This window comes from Pipistrellus kuhlii, unplaced genomic scaffold (assembly GCF_014108245.1).
Source record: "Pipistrellus kuhlii isolate mPipKuh1 unplaced genomic scaffold, mPipKuh1.p scaffold_m20_p_4, whole genome shotgun sequence".
Lineage (NCBI taxonomy): Eukaryota > Metazoa > Chordata > Mammalia > Chiroptera > Vespertilionidae > Pipistrellus > Pipistrellus kuhlii.
The window spans coordinates 83,108,621-83,128,795 of NW_023425540.1; the positions used below are offsets into that span (position 1 = coordinate 83,108,621).

Sequence of the window (20,175 nt, forward strand, 5' to 3'; positions counted from 1 at the left end):
TACTACCTCTCTCTCATCCTTGATATTTCTCTTTCTTTCTCCTTCTGTCTTCCTCTCTGAAATTTATTATATATATATATATATATATATATATATAGATATATATATATATATATATATATATATATATATATATATGTGTGTCTGGACCTAAATCAGCACAATTTGGAGCTAGCAAATGATTAAATAAAAATATTTTATAATGTATCCAAGGATTACAGTTTTTTAATATGACACAGGTGACATTTCAAAATACTGGGGGGAAAAAACCTCATAAGTGGGATAGAAATACTTGATTATTTATTTTGGAGATAAATATCAATGGATTAACATGAACACAATAGGTATCAGAACACAGCACTTAATCTTGTGATGAGGCATTGCTACTTAAAAAAATTTGTTGAAATGGCCAGGACCGGTTTGGCTCAGTGGATAGAGCGTCGGCCTGCGGACTGAAAGGTCCTGGGTTCGATTCTGGGTAAGGGCATGTACCTTGGTTGCGGGCACATCCCCAGTAGGGGGTGTGCAAGAGGCAGCTGATCGATGATTCTCTCTCATCGATGTTTCTAACTCTCTCTCTCTTCCTCTCTGTGAAAAATCATTAAAATATATATTTTAAAAAAATCATAATGTTATTTAAAAAAAAAATTTGTTGAAATGTTCTTGAAATGTTTTGTTTCTTTAAATAAATCTTACAAAGAGCCAGGCTTCACTGGTCCAATGGGTATATGCTTGAAATATAAGAGATAATAATAAAGGGAAGAGGTGACTCCTTTGAGTCAGTTGAGATTTTGGCTCTTCACCACATTAATTAGAAACCACATCCATCTACAGATGGTCCTGAGACAGCAGGCAGCTCCTCTGTCTGAAAATGTCAGCCAAGACAAGAGCTACCTGCTGGCTGTCTCTGCCCCTCCCAAGTGAACCTTTTCAAGTCTGATGAACTTAAAAATCCCCCTTCAGCCGAAACCGGTTTGGCTCAGTGGATAGAGCCTCAGCCTGCGGACTGAAAGGTCCCAGGTTTGATTCCAGTCAAGGGCATATACCTTGGTTGCGGGCACATCCCCAGTGGGGGGGGTGTGTGCAGGGGGCAGCTGATAGATGTTTCTCTCTCACTGATGTTTCTAACTCTATTCTTCTCCCTTCCTCTCTGTAAAAAATCAATAAAACATATATATATTTAAAAAATCCCCCTCAGTTCACTCAGGCAAGAGCAAGGGCAAGGGCATCAGTGAGAAATATGGAAGCTTCTTCCCTCTTAGTGTCAAATTGCACCCAGGTCCTTCCACTGGCAGAGGAGGGGAAACAGGACCCTGTGCTGGGGAGTTCACAGTCCCTTGTTAACCTTTGGAGTGCATGTTGCTTTTAGCATGTGTTCCATGATATCTGTGTCTAAATTGACATAGTTCTTGCTTTCTGTTCCAGTCCAGGTAAATATGAATTGGTATAATAGTCTTAAAAATACTACAAGTAGTATAGATAGATATTCCAGTAAAATGCAATGTTTTCCTGAGTTTATGTCTGTGGGTTATATCCCAAATCTGAGGTGGTCTCCCTGGAAACGATCGAGGTGCTTGTAAGAGACAGCATCATGAAGGTTATTGAAAGAAGTATTTAAAGTACAATAAATTAAGCTCTAGCCAGTTTGGCTCAGTGGATAGAGCATCAGTCTGTGGACTAAAGGGTCCTGGGTTCGATTCTGGTCAAGAGCCCATGCCTGGGTTTGGGGGGGGTGCAGAGGCAGATGATCAATGATTCTCTCTCTCTCTCTCTCTCCCTCTTCTTTCCTCTCTGAAATCAATAAAAATATATTTTATAAAATCTCAACGTGTATAAAAATGAAATAAAGTAAATTAAGAATATATACTGATTATCTCTGATTTTCTAGCTATCTCCCTTGAAAATCAATCTCCAGGTTGTCTAGCCATTAGCCCTTTATATTGTACCGCCAGGATACACTTAATGACTCACAATGCGTGGAATGAAAAACTTCGTCTAAAAGCACCATGCTATCAGACGGTGAGAGAGATCCATAGTCAACCTTTCGACCTATCTGACCTTAATTTCCTTTGTGCCTTAGTCTTTGCAGGTGACACTCATCATGATCTCCCTTACTCAAATTGATCATCAATGGGCCTGGTTGAAAAGAATGATTCAGAAAGGATATTCAAGTAAAATCTGCAGACGTCTCGGTTTGTTTATTGAATTGATGAATTTGGTTTTTGGAATTGTTGCGATGGCTTTCTATTAGTCATAGAACTTTCTTTCATTGACAGTGATTATTTCTGGTATTACGTTTCTCATCGTTCATAACCTGATGGCCATTTATGACAGATACTGGGAGTCACAAGATGACGCCACGATCCAACTGGAATTGCCAAGGTGTCTCATTGACAAGGATCAAATCGATGCCGCACAAAAGAAGAAGCGGAAGTACTCCACATCAGGATGATCTGAAATTAAACCTGGACGCCATTGGGCTTTGGGCCTTTTTTAAGTCTCTTGAGCATTTTTAAACAAATAAATTTGGGTTTCACAAACTTTGTCTGCTTTTGGATGTTCTGGTTTGTTCCCTATTGCCTCTGAGAGAATTCTTCCTGCTTTCAAATTCATGTCATCTGGCCCTCACAGGGATATAACCCACAGATATAACCCACAGACGTAAGATGAGTTGGTTATAGAGCATCGTCTCTCTACACCAAGATTAGCTATTTGATCCCCAGTCAGGTCCCAGATGAGGGGAACAAGTCCATGTTTCTTTCTCTCCCCTTCCTATGTCTCCTCTAAATAAAATTAAAAAAAATTCATTTGGCTCAGTAGTTTTCTCCTGGTTGCTGCCCCTCCCATCCTTCTTGCTCTCTTTCTACCATCATTGAAGATCCAGCTGCTGTCTCACTCTGCCTCTTCATGTCAACTCCTGCTGATTAAATTATATATATAATTTCAGAGAGGAAGGGAGAAGGAGAGAGAGATAGAAACATAAATAATGAGAATCACTGATTGGCTGCCTCCTGCACGCCTACACTGGGGATCAAGCCCACAACCTACCATGTTTCCCCAAAAATAAGACATCCTCCGAAAATAAGAACTAGCGCATGGAAAGATAAGACATCCCCTGAAAATAAGACCTAGTGCAACTTTGTGAGAAAAAAATATAAGACACTGTCTTATTTTCAGGGAAACAGGGTAGGTATGTGCCCTGATTGGAATTGAACCTCGATCTCCTGGTTCATAGGTTGGTGCTCAACCACTAAGTCGTATTGGCTGGGCCAAAGGCCCACTTCTTGACATAAAGATGGTATATTTTCTATCTTTTTCTATTGTATATGCTCAACCACTGAGACACATCAGCTGGGCTTCTGCTGCAGATTTTACTGTGCACAGAGGTGACCACAGGAGCCCCAGCTCAGCTCTTCTCACCTGCAGTGTCCTGTTCTTCTCCCTGAAAGTTTCCTAGTTCCATGGTTGTATCCTGTCCATTGTCACCACTGCCATCTGTGAGACCTCAAAACATGCTCCAGAACCCCATTCTCTTACCATACTGCAGTTATCATTCATCCCTTCCTCCTCTATCTCCCACCTGAAAGTTCTCCAATATGATGGATTTCTCTGACGCTTTGATGCCAAGCTCACCTCATTATCTCACAGCACCTTGACTTTCTCCTTGTCCCCTGTGGGTTCTCTCTCTGAAATACTCACCTTTTACCCCCTTAAGATTCTACCTGTGTGGTCACATTTAAACATGACAAACTGTCATGTACATGAGTCCATGAAGGTAAATGTGTTGGAATAAATCATATAAGTTGACAAGATTTCCATAAAAATCACAATCTCTAATATGAATGGACTCATGTGAGTATGCCTCCTTTTTTTTTTTTTTTTTTTTAATGTTATTCCTGGATTTTTAGAGAAAGAGGAAAGGAGAGAAGGGAAAAAAGGAGATTTGTTGTTCCATTTTTTATGCATTCCTTGGTTGATTCTTGTATGTGCCCTCATCCGGGACTGAATCTGAAACCTTAGTGTATCTCTGCAAAGCTCTAACCAACCCAGCTACCTGGGCCAGGGCCCACATGCTTGTTAAACAATAGCCTTTGAGGCAGAAAGTTTTTCTGAAAGGTTTTACTGAGCCAAAAATGCTAGCCAGGAAAAGCACCAGGTCCTGGGTTGTGCAGAATATGTGTCTTATTGTTTCGTTAATTCTCACTCAAGCATATTTTTCCATTGACCTTTTGAGAGGGAGGGATGGAGGAAAGGGAAGAGAGAGGGACACACATCACATATCAATTGGTTATCCTTTGGCACGAGCCCCACCTGGGGCCAAAGATGGAACCTGCAACCCAAGTACATGCCCTTGACTAGGAATCAAACTCACAACCCTTGGGTGCACCGGCCGCTGCTCTAACCACTGAACCCCACCAGCCAGAGCGAAATTTTTATTGATTTTTAGAGAGAGGAAGCATCAAGTAGTGTTTCACTTATTAATGCATTCATTGGTTGATTCTTGTATGTGCTCTGACCAGGAATCGACCCAAGTCCATAACCTGCATATTGGGAGACTATCTATCCAATCTGGCCAGGGCTGTGTCTCCTTTTTTGCTGGCGCTCTCATTCTTTCAGCTCAGATTCTTTCCTGAGACAACCAGCCGAAGTCCTTCCTTCTTAATTGACATTGGGAACTCCACAATGAAATGTGACTTACTATGCTTCCCACTCCTAGATATTCTACCCATTAATAAGCCCATTCAACAGCCCCCGGCCCCCTCATGCCTCACTCTGGAAATAAAGGGAGAGCCCAGAAATTAGAGCCTGTGAGGAATGCATCTGCCATGACCTGCACACTCAGAGGACTACAGAACACAGAGTGCAGGGAGCAATACAACAAAAAACATACCTTAAAAATATTTGTATTAATTTCAGAGAGGAAGGGAGAGGGAGAGAAACAGAAACATCAGTGATGAGAGAGAATCATTGATTGGCTAACTCCCGGATGCCCCACACTGGAGCATGTGCCTAGACTAGGAATTGAACCATGACCTCTTGGTTCATAGGTTGGTGCTCAACCACTAAGTCGTATTGGCTGGGCCAAAGGCCCACTTCTTGACATAAAGATGGTATATTTTCTATCTTTTTCCATATGCACAGGGATTTGCCTCCTCCCCCCTACCATCTATAGTTTCAAGTTTTTTTTTTTTTTTAATAAAACTGTTTTAAAGAAAAAGTAATCACTCCCTCATTGTATCTCTTTAATTATCTAAAATTACTTGTAATGGTCCAAGCTGGAAACAGACTGAATATCAAAAAGAGAATGCATATACAAACTGTGACATATCCATAACATGAAATGCAGCTCAACATGAAAATGAACTGTTGATACTCAAAACCACATAGACCAATTTCAAACTACAAGGTAGCTTTTTTTTTTCTTTTCTTCTTTTTGTTAATCCTCACCTGAGGCTATTTTTTTCCCATTGATTTTAGATAGAATGGAAGGGATGGAGGACAGAAAAGAGATGAGTTAGACTCATCAATTGGCTGCCTCCTGCACACGAGTCCCGACCAGGGCCAGAGATCAATGATGCAACCCGGGAACATGCCCTTGACCAGGAATCAAACCTGTGGCCATTGAGTCATACTGGTGAGGGCCAGGGTAGCTCAACTTTGAAAATGAAATGTATTTTTAATAAACACTACCTTTATACCTATTCAAAGTGTGTGTATTCATTTTTTTGTACACCCTATATTTATGCTGAGTGAAAGCAGTCAGAAAAGTACGTAGAACAAGATGAATTATCTACAGAGAAAGAAAACCTATTAGTGGTTGCCTGGGTAGAGAGGAGGGAGGCACAGAAACGTTTGTGGTGATGGATGTGCTTCTTAATTAGGTTGATGATTTTATGAATACATACGATGTCAAATTCATTGATGTGTACACATTATATGTGCAGTTTTTTAAAACTCAACTCCATGAAGCTGTGAATAAAGAAGCACAGAATGATGAGTTTAAGCAATGTTTCCCAAGTCTTTGCCCATAAAGAAGCTCCTGAGTGCTCTGGGAAATACATGCCCCTGGTTCTGCTGCTGCGTGCTCCATGAAGCACCAGGTGAATTGTGCTTTTGACAAGGCTCTGGAGAATTCTCAGGCTCAGAGAAGTTGGGAAACTCTGGTATAAAGTGGTGGCAGCTGAGGAGGCTGGACCAGACCAACATCCAACATGATCATTGATATCATATAACAGGTGTCCACGAGTCTCTCTCTCTTAATCGTCACCTGAGGATATTTTTCTCATTGATTTTTAGAGAGAGTGGAAGGGATGGGGAGAGAGAGAGAAACATCAATGTGTGAGAGACACATTGATTGGTTGCTTCCCACACTCACCCTGACCAGGGGAATCAAGCCTGTAACTGAGGCACGTGCCCTTGAACAGAATCGAACCCCAGGCCATTCAGTCTGTGGGCTGATGCCCCAACCACTGAGCCAAACCAGCAAGGGCCAGTCTCTCTCTCAAGGAGTTTGCTCAGCCCCTCAGGATCTTAATCATTGGCTTGATTGAGAAAAAGTTATGCTGATGGGTGAAAATGGCCTTTCATGAGAACCCACATTATCGCAATTATCCAAACAAGATCCTATCTCGTATAAAAGAAACACAAACAGCTGTATTTGGCATCTCGTCTTGAAAGGCGTTTGACTTTTCTGGTTATTCAAGAGCTGCATTAACCAAGGTAAAGGAATCTACTTTTCTTTTTTCTTTTTTTTAACATATAACTGTAGTGATTATATGTGCTTGGAAATCATTATAAATGCTTTTTTCTTATTCCTAAATTAGACCAGGGACGTCTTTTTAGATTCACTGACCATTATAATTCCTCAGATGTGAATTTCCTGTTATGCCCTTTGTCTATTTCCTTACTTTCTTCCTAATTTGTCTGTGCTCTTTGTTTATGAGGGATATTAATGCTTTTCTTCTATCTGTGTAAAATATAGGGTATTCCAAAAAATGTACACACACACACTTTGAATAATTACAAAGGCAGTGTTTACTAAAATGCATTTCATTTTCAAAATTGAGCTCTCGGGTGTTAGTGTATGTGCATTTTTTGAGACACCCTGTGTGTTCTCCTAATCTGTCACTTATCATAACTTTGTCTATGATGCCATTCAAGAGATTTGTTTTCTTTAAGGCATGTCTCTTTAATTTTTCTAAATAAAACATAAGTGCTTTCTATATTAGCAAGACTCAAAACATGCATTCAATCTCAGGAACTATAAATAAATCAAATTAATGGGAATAGGGGAGGAATTTAATAAGAAAAGCCTAAATTAAATTGTAAATCAAACAGATCTAGGACTGATGGGTAAAACAAAAAGCTTGTTCTTGGAAATACTGACAAATAGATCAACTCTGTCAAGACAATTAAAAAAGCATTTGTGAACAATATAAGAAATATAGTCAGGGATGAAGAATTATTTAAAAAGGTAACCTACAGCTTTATGTAAAAATATTTAATAATTTAGGTTAAAGGGATAGTTTTCTTGAAAAGTTGCCAAAATTGAATCAGAAAGTGATGGAAACTTGCAGTGAGCAGACAAATCACTCCGGATGAGGAATGTATTGATGCCTCCACATGAGGAGGGTCTGAGTAACCTGTTGCTTTGAGCTCTGGAAGCTTTGCAAAGGTACCTTTTGGCAACGTAAATGTTACCCTAAAAATCCTAAAAAGCCTAAAAATCCCCTCAGAAAAATGGGGGCATGGTCTAACCTTGCAATATACATGTTAAAGTTCCGAACATAATGAGAAAATAAATCTTTATCTTTTTTAAGCCTCTAATCACAATTTGCAAGTGTGTAAAAGGTTAAAATCCAAAGAACACTACCTTCACTTACCTTTCTTAGTCTCCACAAACTAACATTTTGTGGAAACCTTGGTGCATGTTAATGTAATTTATTATTATTGCTGTTATTGTTTGCGGAGTCTTTGGAGGGTAAGTGGCAGACTTTATGTAGTTCTTGCCTAAATACTTGAACTTTCATCTCCTGTAAAGAAAGGCATTCATTCTCTTACCAAAACTGAATCCTACCCTTGCTCAAAAATGATCATACAGCTTAATATAATAAAGATGTCTATGAGTGTTTATTTCAAAAACACAAGGATGGATTCAAGTTGGAAAAAATCAATGGACTTTATCATATTAATAAAGGAAAGTAGAAAGTCACATTTACCAGTAAATGCTGAAATGCATTTCACAAAATTCAATAGCAATTTCTGATAACAATTTCTCAGAAGATAGAAATGCTGATTCTAAAAGGGAGTATCAGCAAATAGCAAAGAACATAAGAAACAATGAAGTAACCAAAGCACTTTCACTAAAGGCCAGATGGTTTTCAGTGTTATCCTTTGATCTCATCTCAAACATCATAATATTTTTGGAGACAACTCGATACTTCCATATTACCCTGTTTCCCCGAAAATAAGACAGTGTATATTAATTATATTATATTAATTTTTGCTCCCAAAGATGCGCTAGGTCTTATTTTCAGGGGATGTCTTATTTTTCCATGAAGAAGAATACGGTACACATTTATTGTTAAATGAAAATAAAGGAAATTTATCTCCTGTATACGGTACGGTAGTACGGTAGTTGTCAACACAAACCAGACAAACTGTGAATCCTACAGTATCAAGAATTTACTCATTTATTCAGTGACAATCATGTCATCATCTTCTGGAACATCATAACAATCCAATTCCTGAATTTCCTGGTGAATTTCTTGTGACTCCATTTCTTTCAGAATCAGTGGACCAGATCTCTCATGTTTAGCCTGGGGGCGGCTTATTTTCGGGGGATGCCTGTAAGGAAACCTGTAAGTAGGTCTTATTTTTGGAGGATGTCTTATTTTCGGGGAAACACAGTAATTAGACTTCCATAGGTTTCCATCATATTAAAATAGTCGCAAAGAATGCACTTTCTGACATACTGCAAATGCTGACCCTTCAAAAAACTGCTTCTTGCCCTGGCCAGTGTTGCTAAATGGTTAGAACATGGACCCAGGCACTAAAGGGTCTCGGGTTTGATTTCTAGTCAAGGTGTACCTGGGTTGCAGGTTCATTCCTGGTCCCTGTTGGGAGGCAACCATTCCATGTGTCTATTTCACATCAATGTTTCTTTCTCTCTCCCTCTCAATCTCTCTCTCTCTCCCTTTCTCCCTTCCACTATCTCTAAAAATCAATGGGAAAAATATCCTTGGGTGAGGATTAAGAAAAAAACAAAACAAAAGAACTGTTTCTCCACTTTTAAATGTATGTATGAATCTGAATCTTGACCACCACCATCCAAGATGCACATAAACTCTTCTTTAATTGTCAAAAATTCATTTCATTTTAAAAAATTCTTTATTATTTAAAGTATTTTATAAGTCTCCTTTTCCTCCCATTGACCTCTTACCAGTCGCCCCCACCTTCCTCATTTCTTCTTTAGTCTGTTTTTTTATTCCATCCAATCTCTCATGAATTGTGTCTTAATATGTTATGCATGAAAGTGTTTTTTGCTCATCTATGCAATTGTTTATTGAATTGATAAGTTTGGTTTTTGGAATTGTTGCTTAAGGAAAATTCTTTAACTATAATGCTCTAACTATAAAATTTCTTCTAAACTGGATTACAATTACAATTAATATACATGAGACCAAAACAACATTGCTATGGTCTGAATGTTTCTGTTTCCCCCAAAATTCATATGTTGAAATCCTACCCCTAAGTGATAGTATTAGGAGGTGGGATCTTCAGGAGGTGATCAATCTGAGGACTGAGCACTAATGAATGGGATTAATCTCTTCTAAAAGAGATCCACAAAGCACCCTTGCTCTTTTCCCCAAGGGAGGATAAAACAGGAAGTCTGTCACCAGGAAGAGGCACCCACTGACGGTGCTGGCTCCTTGACCTCAGGCTCCCAGCCTCCAGAACAGAGAGCCATAAATTTCTGCTATTTATAAGCCTCCCAGTCTGTGGTGTTTTGTTAAAGCAGTCCAAAGGGTCGAAGGCAAACATATTACAAATTTGTTATTAAAAACACAGAGGAAAAGTTATTAAGAAGAGCACCTCCAGTCATAGAATTAAACCATCACCTCCGCAATAAGAGGTATAACACAGTTCTGGTAGGTTTCGCAGGCAAAAGCAAAAGAAATCATGTTCACGTACATGAAAAAGAAGGAAAGGGGTTTTATTTTTAGTGTCGCTAATCTTTGAAGTTCTTTAATTTCATGCAAGAAAAATCAAATCACAAAATGATCTTTTATGAGTTATTTTTCCTGAGCTGACAAGTGCATGAATTCCTGCAGTTTTGTTTTGCTAGCAACAAAGAATATGAGACTTTTACTGTTTGTAACACTATTTGTAATTCAGTTGCTAGTCATTCACCTTCTTAAGACAGACACCTATATTTTGAATTGTCCCTACATTTGGCACCCCAGATATTTTTAAAAAATATATATTTTATTGATTTTTTACAGAAAGGAAGGGAGAGGGATAGAGAGTCAGAAACATTGATGAGAGAGAAACATCTATCAGCTGCCTCCTACATACCCCCTACTGGGGATGTGCCCACAACCAAGGTACATGCCATTGACTGGAATCAAACCTGAGACCCTTCGATCTGAGGCTAACGCTCTATCCACTGAGCCAAACCAGTCAGGGCACCCCCGATATTTTTTAATATCCTGGTGCAATGCACGGCAGCAAAATAAGAATGAGAGAGATGCCTTTCTTCTGTGAGGAAGGAGAGAGGCACCTGGCACAGAGCTGCCCTGATGGCAGGCAGAGCAGTGCTAGGAAGGACCACAGGAAGCTGAGGATGTGGAGCCTGACGCCCCTGACCATGAACCACCTGAGCAGTCTGTGTCCCTCAGGGTAGATGTGGGTCCACTTGTAGACCACTGTTATCTAGTCAATCATCAAAAAGGAAAATGAAGTAGTTCAATTACTGGAAAATCACTATTTGCAGATATGACCATGTAGTTAGAATCCAGGATGTAACTGAAGAATTTTAAATTATAATAAAGAATACAAAGATGAGCATAATGGCCCTAGCCAATTTGGCTCAGTGGGTAGAGCGTTGGCCTGCATACTGAAGGGTCCCAGGTTCAATTCCAGTCAAGGGCACATGTCTGGATTGTAGGCTCCATCCCCAGTAGGGGGCGTGCAGGAGGCAGCCGATCAATAATTCTCTGTCATCATTTATGTTTCTATTTCTCTCTCCTTCTCTCTCCCTGTCTGAAATCAATAAAAATATATTTTAAAAAAAGATGAGCTTAATGAATGGAGAATTCTTCCCAAAGAGAAAGACTTAGTATAATGGAAATATAATGTCCTAACAGATTATTATGCTGCAATTTCAATAAAAACCCAATTTACCTGTTTTCACTGAGGAGAGTACTGGGACAAGTCTGTGAGACAAGTTGTTGGGGAAATACTCCAATCAGATAGAAAAACAAGATCTAAATCAGTACAATCTGGAAATGGCGAGAGTGGATAAATAAGAAAAAAATACTTCAAAATGTGTCCAAATGTGTAATTATGTAATATGATAAAGATGACATTCAAAGTCATAGGGAAAGGATGAGTAATTCCATAAAGGAAAAGGAAAAATTGACTATTCCTTTTGGAATTATAGAGTCACACTCATAATATACACAAATTCTCAATGGATTAAAATGAATAAGGTAGGTGTCAAATCATAAGATTTATTATTTTGAGTTGGACATTGATTATTTCTTTTTCTCTTTTCTTTTTAAATTGATTTTTTTTTTTTAGAGGGAGAGAGAGAAAGGAAGGAGAAAGAGATACATTGATATGAGAGAAAAACATCAACTGGCTGCCTCTTGTTCACACTTAAGAGAGGGGTGGGGGAAAGAGGAACATCAACATCGATTGATTGCCTTTTGTACAAACGTGTAACCCCAGTATGTGTTCTGACTGGGAATCAAACCTGCCACCTCATGGCTCAACTGAGCCACACCGAACAGGCAGGACATTGGCTCTTAAATGCTTCTTGGAATGTAACAAAACATGCCCAGTACCAGGACTTTTTCATCAAAAGGTCATAAGCCTGAAAAATAGGATAATAATAATAATAAAGGGTAGAGGTGACCCCCTTGACTTAGCTGAAATTGTGGCTCTTTACCACATTAATTAGAAACCATGTCCATCCGCAGATGGTCCTACACGGTCCTGAGACAGCAGGCAGCTCATCTGTCTGAAAATGTCAGCCAAGACAAGAGCTACCTGCTGGCTGTCTCTGCCCTCCCAAGTGGACCTTTTCAAGTCTGATGAACTTAAAAATCCCCCTCAGTTCACTCAGGCAAGAGCAAGGGCAAGGGCATCAGTGGGAAATACCTGGAAGCTTTCTTCCCTCTTAGTGTCAAACTGCACCCAGGGCCTCCCACTGGCAGAGGAGGGGAAACAGGACCCTGTGCTGGGGAGTTCACAGTCCCCTTGTTAGGTGTTGGAGTGCATGTGTTCCATAATATCTGTGCCTAAATTAGTGAACAGAGCTCTTGCTTCCTCCCCTTTCATTTGTATCTAAATTAATACAACAATCTTAAGTATACCACCAAGTAATGGTGATATTCCATAGAATTCAGTGTGTATTCTGAGTTTTTATATGTCCCCCAGCAAACCTCTGGACTACATGATATACTTAATTCAGTGGTGGTCTCTCTGGAAATGATCCAGAATTTTACGACAGCTTCATGAAGGTTATTGAAAGAAAAATCTTAAAGTATATGAGAAATATAATATATGCTAACTTTCCCTGATTTTTCTAGCAATTTTTCCTTGGAGGTCAACTCGTAGATTATCTTAGCCACTAGCCCATCAGGATACTCCATAACTTAGAGCGAATGGAATAAGAAACTTCATCTAAAAGCAATGCCAGCCCTAGCTGGTTTGGCTCAGTGGACAGAGCGTTGGCCTGTGGACTGAAAGGTCCTGGGTTTAATTCTGGTCAAGGGCACATGCCCAGGTTGCAGGTTCAATCCCCAGTAAGAGGCTGACAGGAGGCAGCCGATTAATGATTCTGTCATCATCGATATTTCTATCTCTCTGCCTCTCCCTTCCTCTCTGAAATCAATAATAAACAAACAAATAAATGCAATGCCACCTCAAGAGCAAGGATAAGTTCTTAGCCAACCACGTATTTATCTAACCTTAACCTCTTTCTCCTCTAATCCCTGCAGATAAGACCCTTCATGATGGCGACACCTCCAGTTTATGATCAGCAGACTCGGTTGCAGAGAATAACCCAAAGAAAGTGTTCATATAGATCCTGCAGACAATACTTTTTCTCCTTTACTGGATTAACGATTTTGATTTTTGGAATTGTTGTGGCAGGTTTCTCCCTGGGTCAGAGAATGTTTCCCTTGGCAATGTTATTGATGACTACTGCCACTGTTTTCCTTATTGTTCTTATTGTGGTGGATGTTGGTGTACGCCAGCAAGAGTCGGAGGAAGTAATTCCCGAACAAGAAGATAATCCTGGAACTACAGAATCGAGTTTATAGAGATTTAGGCGTTAGTAATGGGAAGCCAGCAGTCATCACCTGCCTATAATCTTATTGAGACCTGGATATCCCTAGACCTTTGGACCTTTTTAAAGTTTTTTGAGCATTTTACTTGCAAAATAAACACTGGTTTTTAAAAGCTACTCTGATGGTTGTAATGTTCTCCTCTATTGCCTCTGTGAAGTCTCTTCCAGGGAAGGCCTCTCTCTCCATACAGGACAGAGAAACCAGTTTTTCCCCCCTGTGTCTACATCTACATTTCACATCACCAAGCAATATACTACCTTAAGGTACTAACTTTAGTACCTTAAATATAAACAATTTGTATCTGTCCGTTATATATTCCAAAAAAGCTGGGGAAAAGGAACAAATTATTGATTCATCCATAATTATATTGAATATTATGGATGAATCTCGTAATATTTATGCTGAGTGAAATAAGTCAGAAACAGACGTGTCTAGACTAAACAATACTCTTTTTTTAATATTTTATTGATTTTATACAGAGAGGAAGGGAGAGAGATAGAGAGTTAGAAACATCAATGAGAGAGTCATCGATCAGCTACCTCTTGCACACCCCTACTGTGGATATGCCCGCAACCAAGGTACATGCTATGACCGGAATCGAACCCGGGACCCTTCAGTCCCCAAGCCGACGCTCTATCCATTGAGCCAAACCGGTCCTGGCTACAATACTCTTTTTTTAAAAAAAAATTTTATTGATTTTTTTACAGACAGGAAGGGAGAGGGATAGAGAGCTAGAAACATCGATGAGAAAGAAACATTGACTAGCTGCCTCCTGCACACCCCTACCGGGGATGTGCCTGCAACCAATGTACATGCCCTTGAACGGAATTGAACCCGGACCTTCAGTCCCCAGACCAACGCTCTATCCACTGAGCCAAACCGGTTTTGCTAGTACCCTTTATACAAAATGCCAAGTAAAGGCCTGGCCGGTGTGGCTTCAGAGTTGAGCGTCGACCTCTGAACCAGGAGGTCAAGGTTTGATTTCCTGGTAAGGGCACATGCTCAGGTTGCAGACTCAATCCCCAGCGGGGGAGGGGGCATGTAGGAGGCAACCAATCAATGATTCTCATCATTGACGTTTCTCTCTCTCTCTCTCTCCCTCTCCCTTCCTCTTTGAAATCAATAAAAATATACTTAAAATGCCAAGCAATGGATAGAAAGCAGACCAGTGGTTGCCTGTGGGTTGGAGGGAAGAAGGCCTGGATGAACAAAGGGAACTTTGGAGATGATATGTGCTCATGGTCTTGATGGTACTGTAGCTTTCTTGGGAATATACATATGCCAAAAATCACTAAGTATACCGTTAGGGTATGTGCTATTGGGGCACCTTGTTTATATAGCTGTGAAGACGTGACTGAAGAAGCTCAGAGTGAATGATTTAAAGCACATGTGTCAAACACAAGGCCCTTGGGCCAAATCCGTCCCGCCAGGCCTTGCAATGTGGCCCGCACCGCGCTGTCATCACTGCACTCCGCTGTGTTTCCATCACAATGACAGTTTATGACTGTTCAGTAAACCATTCAGCCCGCGATTTAGGCTGGATTTTAGATTTTGGCCCCTTCTCTGATTGAGTTCGACACCCCTAATTTAAAGCATTAATCCTCCCAGTATTTGCTGGCATTGAGATCCTCCTGGGGTGCTTGTGGAAAGCTGATGCTCCCTGAAAGAAGCTGGAGAACTGTGCTTTCAACAAGAGCCCCCAAATTTGTCAAGCCCGGAGTGGCTGGGAAACTGGTATAAAGTGATGGTAACTTTCCTCATCTTGACCAAACTATCATCAGGTGAAGCCAGATGAAACCTCCACCATCAACATTAGGGGAAAACAAATGAGGATTTGTTTCCTAGCGAGCTCATGAGCTCTCTCTCTAACATGGACACTGATCATTAATTACCATATAACAAGTGCTTGTCACCAGTCTCTCCTTTAAGGAGTTTTCTCAGCTCCTTGGCATCTAGGCCTTGATTATTGGATTAACTGAGAGAAAGCTACACTGACCTGTGAAAATGCCTCTCCATGAGACCCTATTTGTCACAGGTTTCAATCAAGATCCCTTCTCCTATAAAAGCAACACGAAGAGCTGTGTTTGGCATTTCATCTTGAAGGGTGTTTGCTGATTTCCGTTGTCCAAAAGCCGCATTTAATACCAGGTAAAGCACGCTACAATTTTTTTTCTTATATATAAAAGTAGCGGTGTGTTTGGAAGTCATTGAAGATGCTCTTTTTCTTAACTAGGTGAGGTCAGGGATGGCTTTTTAGGTTCACTGACCGTTGCAATTCCTCAGAAGTGGGTTTCTCGGTATACTCTGTTTTTCTCTTGTTTTTATTTCATTATGTGTAAATGTATTTTTTAAAAACTATATAAGCATTGTAATTCTTTGTCTTCTATGTGTATGAAATACATAATTCCAGACTGACATCTACCAAAACTTTGTGTAATGTGTCTTACATTATGAAAGTAATATTTCTCTTTTATGGTGTCTCTGTTTCTTTTTTTCTTTTTTAAATTTATCTTTATTGTTGAAAGTATTACAATGTTCCCCCTTTTTCCCATGTGGTGTCTCTGTCTCATTTTTTCCAAATGAAATATGGATTTCACATTTTGGGACGACCAAAAATAAATAAAACATATATTTAATCTGAGGAATTAGTAAAAACACAAAACAAAAACACACACACTTGGAAATGGAGGACTTTAATAAGGAAAACCTAAAATAACAAATCCACTCTTGCTGGAATGAACTAAAACCTATGTCTTAGAAAAGTGACAAGTGGTAGGTTTTTATGGCAATCCCATAAAAATTATTAGCATTTCCTGAACGAGACGAGAGATATAGTCAGATAAAAAAAATTATTTCAAAGTTAGTCTAGCCCAGCTGGGTAGCTCAGTTGGTTGGAGTGTTGTCCCATACATCACTCTGGTTAGATTCCTGATCTGGGAACTGTGGAGGCAGCCAATCGATGTTTCGCCCTCTCTGCTCCCCTCCCCCACCTTGGCTACTCCTTCCCCCAAAATCAATGAACATATCCTCTGGTGAAGTTTATTGTTTTTTTTTTTTTTGTTTTTTTTTTTTTAAGTTAAGTCTATAATTATTTACCAATATAATGTAATAAAATTGAAGAACAAAATGGTATGGCTACTGGAAAAATGATTTGTGTGTATGTGGAAATGACTGTACAATTAGAAAATCTAGAATCTTAATTAAAAAGTGGCTCAGAGGATTAAGGGTCATCCCACAAGAGGTTGCTGGTTTGATTCCCAGAGCATATGCCCAGGTTGTGGGTTTGATCCCCAGTAGGGGCTTGTAGGAGGCAGCCCATTGATGTTTCTATTTTCTCTCCCTCTCTCTTCCTCTTTCTCTAAAAAGTCAATAAAAACATATTTAAACATTTTAAATTATTTTAATAAAAGTGACTAGCTGCAAATATTAGTAAACAAATTTAATAATTTTCCTGTGTAATATAATTACCTGTTGAAATAGACCTGATAAAATCCCCTATTATAATATATAATATGAATTATATAAAATTATATGATATAATTGCAGTTGTATAAATTTATATATCATATGTAAGGTCTATGAACATAACTGTAAATAGTAAATGGAAAATAAGAATAAAATTATTATGAAGAATACAAAGATGAACTCGATTAGTAGAGAGCATTTTCTGAAAAGGAAGATACAGCATTATAAAAATATAATGTCTTCCAAAGAAATTATTTTTCCACATTTCAAACCCCCCACCCCCCAACATATCTTTGTGCTGAGGGTAATGCCAAGGAAAGTCTGAAAGATGAGTTGAAGAGGAACACCTGAAACCAGACAATAAAAGAGGTTCTAAATCAACACAATTGGGAATTGGCAATGGAAGTAATGTGTCAAAGCATAGCCAAGGGAATAGGTTTGTTTAATATGAAGCAGCTGGCATTTCAAACTAATGGGGAAAGACGGTAGAGAAATAGTTGATTTTTCATGCAATGTAGAAAAATTCTCAATATATTAAAATGAATAACAATAAGATCAAAACCTAGGACTTCATGTGGCTCAGTGGTTGAGCGTCAACATATGAACCAGGAGGTCAGTTTGAATCATAATCAGGGCACATGACCAGGCTGCTGGCTCAGTCCCCAGTAGGGCGGACAGGAAGCAGCCAATCAGTGATATTCTCTCATCATTGATGTTTCCATTTCTCTCTCCCTCTCCCTTCCTCTCTGAAATAATATATATATATATATATATTTTAAACAAAACAAAAAATAGAACCTTTGGTGGGAGTTCAAATGTCCCTTGTTAGGCTTTGTCTCAAGTGCATGTTGCTTTCAGCTTCTATTATTATATTATATCTGAATCTAAATGAATTAATTGGGCCCTTTTTCTGTGTTCCATAACACATATCCTAGAACTATCAAAGTATAACAGTCTTTAGTATACTCTCTCTTGAGTAATTCTGACACTCCTGAAAATGCAATGTATATCTTAAGTCTTTATACATCCCCAGACAAACTTCTGGACTATGGGCAATACCCCAATTCAATACTGGTCTCTCTGTAAAGGTTTCAGAAGTTTATGATAGCTTCATGAAGGTTTTAGAAGGAGTATTACCCAGTGGCATGGCTCAGTGGTTGAGCATCGACCTATGAACCAGGAGGTTGAGGTTCAATGCCTGGTCAGGGCATATGCCTGGGTTGTGGGCTCAATTCCCAGTGGGAAGCTTGCAGGAGACAGCTGATCAATGATTCTCTCTCAACATTGATGGTTCTATCTCTCTTTTCCTTTCTTTTCCTCTCTTAAATCAATTTTTAAGAAGATTTAAAATATATATACCAATTATCCCTGACTTCCTGGCATCCTTCCTCAGTTACCCTAGCCCCATGGTCGGCAAACTCATTAGTCAACAGAGCCAAATATCAACAGTACAACGATTGAAATTTCTTTTGAGAGCCAATTTTTAAAAACTTCTTCTAAGGCCACTTCTTCAAAATAGACTCTCCCAGGTTGTGGTATTTTGTGGAAGAGCCACACTCAAAGAGCTGCATGTGGCTCAAGAGCCGCAGTTTGCTGACCACAGTCCTAGCCAATAGCCCTTTGTTTGACATCATCAGGATACGTGATAACTTAAGAGTGAATGGATTTCAAAACCTCAGCTAGAAGTAGTGTCATGCTAAATGGGGTGATAGGTTTCTAATCAGCCTCTGACTTACCTGACTTTATTTTGTTTTTCCTTTTAATTTCTGCAGATAAGACTCATCATGATCCCACCTTCTCCAGAAGCTTCTGACCAGAGGAGTTGGTTGCTGAGAATATGGGAGGGGTGGTTTCCTCAGGATATTTACAAATGCATCTGGTTGTTTAATATTGGATTGATCATACTCCTCCTGGGAATTTCTGTGGAAGCTTTTTTAGCAAGCTATATACCTTTTTCTCTTGCAATGATAATGACTGTTACTGGAGTTGTTTTTGCTGCTATTGTTGTAATGTTCACTTTGTATGAAGCACGCCAAAACTCATCTTTCACCTTAGAATCATCAAACCTGAGAAACACTCAGAGGGACAGAAACATCGATTTTGAAATGGACACATGGGAAGCAGGCACTAGACTATAACTTTTATTAAACCCAAATAATTTGGGCTTTTAGACCCCATGTACGCATTGTTTTAAATAGAAATAAACTCTGGCTTATAAAGATCTTATTAATATTATCTGATTTTGGAATGTGCTTGTTCCTTGTTGCTTCTGTGAAATCTCTATTTCTCCAGAAATTCTTGCTCTCTCAAGAAGGAACCAGTTTCTTCTTCCCTGTTGCTTCAACTATCTATCTTCTTGCTCTCATCCTACCATCATTGAAAATTTGGCCTCTGCCTCTCGCTCTGGCTCTTTACATCAATTTCTGTACATTGTAATGTGCAGAGAGGTGACCAAGCCAAGACAACAGGTGTTGATTCATGGCCCTCTTCACCTGCAAAGTCCTGTTCTTCTCTTCCCCATCAGTTACTTACTTCCATGATAGTGTCCTGTACCTTGTCAGGACCCCAAAACTTCCTTGCAGACATCCCAGCCATTACGACACAGCCCCCTTTTTACTCAGAAAATATATCTTGTGCCTTTCACTTGTCACAATTCTCAGATGTCATGGACTTCTCCAACCCTTAGATGCCACTGCCTCTTTACTTTTTCAGAGCCCTTGACTTTCTTCTTATCCCTCATGGGCTCCTAACTTTTCATACCCTTCAGACCCTCCTGTAGATTCTGGTAACTTCACTGGACTATCCAATGTATACAACAAAGCCAAGAAGCCAAACCTCCTGAGAAATGACACAGTAAAGATTCCTTCAAACCATGACGACTAACCTCAAACAGGCACTCCCGCTGCCATTCTCTGATTTACTGTGGCTCCTCTTTTCCCTACTGCCCAGGCAGATTCCTCTGTAAGCACATTGCCTTAAAATCATATCTCCCTTGGCTTCATAGGTGAATTGTTCTAAACGTTCAAAGAATTAAATTATTCCAAAAAGCCGAAACTGGTTTGGCTCAATGGATAGAGCGTCGGCTTGGGGACTGAAAGGACCCGAGTTTGATTCCGGTCAAGGGCATGTA

The 20,175-nt window shown here is 39.5% G+C and overlaps 1 long non-coding RNA gene across 1 annotated transcript; it reads left to right on the plus strand.

Annotated features, from left to right (window-relative positions):
• The first annotated feature begins 6,428 nt into the window (after window positions 1–6,428).
• On the plus strand, window positions 6,429–19,261 carry LOC118703853. The gene is made up of 2 exons (XR_004983161.2): window positions 6,429–6,720; window positions 18,818–19,261. It is a non-coding gene; the product is annotated as an uncharacterized LOC118703853 (long non-coding RNA).
• Window positions 19,262–20,175: the final 914 nt, after the last annotated feature.